We start from the raw sequence: 7,395 nt of genomic DNA on the forward strand, positions 1-7,395 counted from the left end.
TACGCTATTTATAAATGAAATCTTGTGGTCTATTATCATGATTTATTATATAGGATTAAAACCTATGACTCACCAACATTTTTTGTTGACGTTTTAAGTATGTTTATTCTCAGGTGATTATTAAAAATGCTTTCGCTATTGCATGTTAACCCAATGTCAAGATTTGGAGTCGGCATGCTTTTCATAATAAATAAACTTGCATTCGGAACTTGTGTTTGTAATATATTGTCGACTTTTATGTAATGGTGTATGTAAAAATTATGTACTTTGAGGAGATTGTCTTTGATCGACAATCTAAATTTATGTCATTAGACCTTTATTCATATAATAAAGGTTATGGTTGTTTTTAAAACGAATGCAAGATTTGAAAAACATCTCATATAGAGGTCAAAACCTCGCAAAGAAACCAATTAATATGAAACGTTTATAATCCATATGAACAGGGCATTTCAGTTGGTATCCGAGCGGTGGTCTTAGAGAACCAGAAATTTTTTCATTAGTGTGTCTAACCGATTTTTGTTAGGATGCATTAGTGAGTCTGGACTTCGATCGTGTCTGCTTTAAAAATGATTGCTTAACACTTTTGTTAGAAACATAGATTATTAAAATGTAAATATTATAAGATGTATTATTCTCTTAACGTGCTAGCTGTTGTGTGATAGATGTCTACCTCTAGCACCGATTTTATTATCTCATTTACCGACTCCGAAGATGAATTTCCAGCAACGGAACCGATCATTATTTTATCAAGTGATGAAGAGGGCACAAAGACAGATGCGTCAATCATCCATATATCTAATAATGGATATGAGGGAGTTGATGAGGCTTTTTGGGAAGATTTACAATTTTTGGAAGAACCGGAAGTGAAAGAACCTAAAGAGGATCCGAAAGAGGATCTAGAAGAAGAAGTGATCGAGATTTCAAGGGAAAAATTCGATGAAGCAGCAAAACTTACAAATAAATCTTGGGGGAAATCTTTAACCCTAAAAACCGAACTTGACATATCTTCACCTTATCCTAAAAATAACCGACCTTTGGTTATCAGGGAGAACCATGATTCTTCCAGCCGAAGCCATCCTTATAAAACTGATTCAACCGCACCTACCACTTAAGGACCCATTACACGGAACCGAAAAACCGCCCGTATGACTTGCAAACCTTATTGGGAAATTAAAAAGCATCATGATTCACCAAACGACAAGAAATTGCGTCATTTCTAATATGTTTTTGCAGCTACTCAACTTCACGCCTTGTATAATAATATATAGTGTGCTATATTTTACATATGTTTTGTAAAATACAGTAGTATGATGTTATTGTAAACTATTGTACAAAAAGAATAAGCGTGAAGTATTAATGCATTAAGTTTTTCATAATAGAATATTATTTGATCATAGTAGTTATTTGTGTACTAGCTATTGAGTATGAATTTTAACAGGTGGGTACTACCCGAACCACAATTATAAAACGCTAATATGAAGAAAAGGCTTTTATAATTACAAATTCATATTACACTACAAAGTGCTATTAGCTACTCATAATATTCTATATGATTAACTCATTCGGCTATTTTTGAAGGAAATGGCCCCAGTCACGAGACAAAGCTTGAACACTGAAGAACTTCAAGCCTTTGCTGCAAGTGTTGCTGCAATGGTGGCTGTAATGAACAACAACAACAACCAATCGGGTTCCAGCAGTGTAGCGAACAATACGGGAAACCGTGTAGGATGTTCCTACAAAACTTTTATGGCATGTAAACCAAATGATTTTGAAGGGACTGAAGGACCCATTGGATTAAAATGGTGGACGGAGAAAGTCGAAGTCGTGTTTGCAATTAGCAACTGTTCGGAAGAGGATAAAGTGAAGTATGCCTCACATACTTTTAAGGGTACTGCATTGACATGGTGGAATACCTACATGGATCACGTAGGACAGAATACCGCCTACACTCTTCCATGGTCCGCCTTCAAGCACATGATGAAGGAAGAATACAGGCCCTGAACAGAAATCAACAAGCTCAAGACAAAGCTTAGAGAACTGACAACCCAAGGTTATGACGTCACCTGCTACGAGCGACGTTTCACAGAACTGGCTTTAATGTGTCCTGGAGCATTTGAGGTCGAGGAAGCCAAAATAGAAGCATTCGTGAAGGGATTACCGGAATGAATTCAGGAGAATGTAGGTTCAAACGACCCTACAACAATGCAGAAAGCAAGTCCTATGGCTCATAAACTCATAGGCCAAATTGAAGGGAGGATGAAAGTGCAGGAGGCCGAGGAGGCCAAAATGAAAGAAGGTAAAAGAAAGTGGGAAGAAAGCGGTGACAAGGGTCACCAACCCAACAACAATAACCAAAACAACCACCACAACAACAACAACAATTACAACAATCATCGCAACAACAATCGCAACAACCATCGCAACAACAAAAATCGCAACCCCAACAACAACTACAACAACAACAACCCTAATCCCAACAATAGCAACAATTACAACAACAACAACAACAACAACAACAACAACAAACTCAATTGCGGCAACAATAACAATAACTATAACAACAACAGGAGGCAGAAAGTTTCGTGCCCAAGATGTGAAACCAATCATCCGAAAATGTTCTGTAGGGTGTTATGTACCAAGTGTAATAGGAAAGGTCATAGTGTGGCAAAGTGTGAGATTTACGGACCACCGGCTTACGAAAATAGAGGAGCAAATAATGGCGTCATTATTTGTCATGGATGTGGGAAGCCGGGCCATTTAAAAAATGCATGTCCTAATCAAGGGAATAATAACGGACATGGCCGTGGAAGAGCCTTCAACATCATTGGGGTAGAAGCACAGGAAGACCCGGAGCTTGTTACGGGTATGTTTCGTATCGACAATACACCTGCTCATGTTTTATTTGATTCGGGTGCGGATAGAAGTTATATGAGTAGAGAATTTTGTGCCAAACTAAATTCCCCGTTAACGCCTTTGTATAATAAGTGTATAGTCGAAGTAGCAAATGGTAAACTAATTAAGGTTGATAAAATTTGTCGTAATCGAAAAATTAGTTTAACTAGCGAAACATTTGCAATTGATTTAATACCGGTGGAATGGACTGGATGTAATTAGTTTAATAAAGGTTATGGAGCTTCGATGTAATTATTGGTATGGACTGGATGTCCAAAGTAAAAGCGAAGTTGTTTGTAACGTAAAGGCGATTCGCATCCCGAGCAAAGATGGATTAACCTTAATGGTGTACGGAGAAAAGGGTAATGCCAAATTAAATCTTATTAAATTAATAAGAAAAGGTTGCTATGCCGTACTAGCACACGTCGAGAAAGTCGAAACCGAAGAAAATAAAATTGATGACGTTGCCGCCGTAAAAGAATTTCCTGAGGTGTTTCCAGACTAATTACCGGAACTACCTCCACATCGATCCGTCGAATTCCAAATAGATCTTGTACCAGGAGCAGCACCTATAGCTCATGCTCCATATAGACTTGCACCTACCAAAATGAAAGAATTACAAAGTCAACTACAAGAACTATTAGAGCGTGGCTTCATACGACCGAGAACGTCACCATGGGGAGCTCCAATCCTTTTCGTCAAAAAGAAAGATGGGTCTTTTTGTATGTGTATCGATTACCGTGAGCTGAATAAAGTAACCATTAAAAACTGATACCCTTTACCGAGAATCAATGACCTATTTGATCAACTCTAAGGTTCGAGCGTATACTCCAAAATCGACTTAAGGTCGGGTTATCATCAACTGAGGGTTAAAGAAGCCGATATACCGAAAACAGCCTTCAGAACTCGTTATGGCCACTACGAATTCATGGTTATGCCATTCGGTTTAACCAATGCACCCGCAGTATTCATGGACCTAATGCACCGAGTATGTAGTCCATATTTAGATAAGTTTGTTATTGTCTTTATTGATGACATTCTTATCTATTCGAAGAATAACCAAGAGCATGAACAACACTTGAGACTTGTATTAGAGTTGTTAAAAAAAAGAACAACTTTATGCAAAATTCTCTAAATGCGCTTTTTGGTTAAAAGAAGTACAATTTCTTGGCCATGTAGTCAGTAGTAATGGAATCAAAGTTGATCCCACTAAGATTGAAGCCATTAAAAATTGGAAAACCCCGAAAACTCGAACGCAAATAAGTCAATTTTTAGGTTTAGCCGGGTACTATAGGAGATTTATTCAAGATTTCTCCCGAGTAGCAAAACCTTTAACCGCATTGACACATAAGGGGAAGAAATATGAATGGACTTTCGAACAAGAAGGTGCCTTCAAATTATTGAAGAAGAAGTTAACTACGGCACCTATTTTATCATTACCCGAAGGAGTTGAAGACTTTCTCATTTATTGTGACGCATCATGATTGGGTTTTGGGTGTGTTCTTATGCAATGAAAGAAAGTAATTGCATATGCTTCTCGACAACTCAAGATTCATGAACGAAACTACACCATGCACGATTTGAAATTGGGCGCCGTTGTTTTTGCATTAAAGATGTGGAGACATTATTTATATGGGGTCAAATTTATCATATACACCGACCACAAAAGTCTCCAACATATTTTAAATCAAAAACAACTAAATATGAGGCAGCGTAGATGGGTTGAGCTGCTAAATGATTACAAGTGTGAGATTCGTTATCACCCGGGGAAGGTAAATGTAGTAGCCGATGCCTTAAGTCGAAAGGAAAGAGAACCTATTCGAGTAAAAGCTATGAATATGATTATTCATACCAACCTTACTACTCGAATAAAAGAGGCACAACATGTGGTTTTAAAGGAAGGAAGTTTTGGAATGGAAATACCCAAAGGATTGGAAAAACAGCTTAATATTCGGGAAGACAAAACTCGATATTTGGCTGATAGAATTTGGGTACCAAAGAATGGGGATTCAAGAAAAGTAGTACTTGATGAGGCACATAAAACTAGATATTCAATACACCCTGGAGCGGGGAAAATGTACCAAGACCTCAAGAAACACTTTTAGTAGCCAGGCATGAAAGCCGATATTGCCACATATGTAGGAGAAAGTTTGACTTGTTTTAAAGTCAAAGCTGAGCATCAAAAACCATCGGGTCTACTTCAGCAACCTGAAATCCTAGAATGGAAATGGGAAAACATTACCATGGATTTCATTACTAAATTTTCAAGGACTGTAAGTGGTTATGATACAATTTGGCTAATAGTCGATCGTCTTACCAAGTCAGCACACTTCCTGACAATGAGAGAAGATGACAAAATAGAGAAGTTAGCACGACTATACTTGAAGGAAGTCGTCTCCAGACATGGAATACCAATCTCTATTATCTCTGATAGGGATGACAGATTTGTTTCAAGGTTTTGGCAGACGTTACAACGAGCATTGGTGACTCGTCTAGACATTAGTACTGCCTATCATCCACAAACTGATGGGAAAAGTGAAAGGACGATACAGACACTTGAAGACATGCTACGAGCATGTGTTATTGATTTTGGAAATGGTTGGGATCGACATCTACCGTTAGCAGAATTTTCCTACAACAAAAGTTACCACTCGAGTATTGAGGCGGCACCGTTCAAGGAACTTTATGGTAGAAAGTGCATGTTTTCCATTTGTTGGAGTGAGGTGGGGGATAAACAAATTACGGGTCCAGAAATTATCCACTAAACTACCGAGAAAATCATTCAAATCCAACAACGGTTGAAAACTGTCCAAAGTCGACAGAAGAGCTACTCGAACATTAGAAGAAAAGATATAGAATTTGAAATTGAAGACATGGTCATGCTTAAAGTATCACCTTGGAAAAGAGTTGTTCGTTTTGGAAAATGGGGGAAACTAAACCCGAGATACATTGGTCCATTCAGGATTTTTGATCGAGTTGGACCAGTAGCTTATCGACTTGAATTACCTCAACAATTAGCCAGCGTACATAATACCTTTCACGTCTCGAATCTGAAGAAATTCTTAGCTAAAGAAGATCTCACTATTCCTTTAGACAAAATTAAGATCAACGAAAAACTACAATTCGTTGAAGACCCCGTTGAGGTAATGGATCGTGAGGTTAAAGGACTTAAGCAAACCAAAATTCCAATCGTTAAGGTTCGCTGGAATGCTCGTAGAGGACCTGAATTCACTTTGGAATGAGAAGACCAAATGAAGCTAAAGTATCCACATCTATTTCCCGATATCGCACGTTGATTAGGTACTATTCCAAATTTCAGGACGAAATTTAATTTAACGGGTGTGTAATGTAACGACCTGGATTTTCCCGTTAATATATATAAGATTAAAATTTACATAATTAAATATTTCCAACATGTTAAGCAATCATACTTATTAACACTTGATTATTTGAAATGAATTTTATACAAACGTTTGTTCACCCAGTTTGTTTGACGATTCACGAACGTCATAACTTGTAATAATTATTTAAAGGAATATATATATATATATATATATATATATATATATATATATATATATATATATATATATATATATATATATATATATATATATATATATATATATATTTATGATTTGTTAAAATGATATTTAAGTATCACATTAAATATATTAGCAAAGAGTTATATATATAAAATGAGACTACTAACTTAAGGACTTCGAAACAATATACATATATGTATCGATTAACAACGCATTAAGTCTTAAGTTAAAATCAATATATATGTATTGTATTAATATGTATTAATACACTTTTGAAAGACTAATATACATATATCAACATACTTATACTCAACAAAGATAGCTATACTCATATTTTCATTCGATTTCCTCAAGAATTCTACTCGTATTCATACGATATTTATACCCGTATTATACCCAGCTTCTAGATGTATTTACTATTGGTATATACATATCAAATCATCACCTTAGCAGCCCTAGATCAGTCATCAAACATGTGGGAACCATTCTTTGTAATCTAGTATGAATTATTTAGCAAGATTACAAAAATATTTATTAATCATTCATGAATTATTTACAAGAAAACAAACTTACACATCCTTTATATCTAATCCATATACCATGACCCAAAACACATACAAACACTTTCATTCTTCAATTTTCTTCATCTAATTGATCTCTCTCAAGTTCTATCTTCAAGTTCTAAGTGTTCTTCATAAATTCTATAAGTTCTAGTTTCATAAAATCAAGAAGACTTTAAGATTTCTTTCAATCCTTTTAATCCAATTCAATAACTCATCAAAGATCTAGAATTTCCATCTAATCTCAGTAAATTTTCATCTCATAATCAATTTAATAAACTTAATCAAGCTTTGGTTCAATTCTTATAAACATAACTATCTTAAATCAAGATAGAATTCTTATTCGCACTTTTGTTCATTACATTATTCTACTTCAAGAATTCTAAGCTATCAAGGAG

Source organism: Rutidosis leptorrhynchoides, chromosome 10, assembly GCF_046630445.1.
Source record: "Rutidosis leptorrhynchoides isolate AG116_Rl617_1_P2 chromosome 10, CSIRO_AGI_Rlap_v1, whole genome shotgun sequence".
NCBI classification, from domain to species: domain Eukaryota; kingdom Viridiplantae; phylum Streptophyta; class Magnoliopsida; order Asterales; family Asteraceae; genus Rutidosis; species Rutidosis leptorrhynchoides.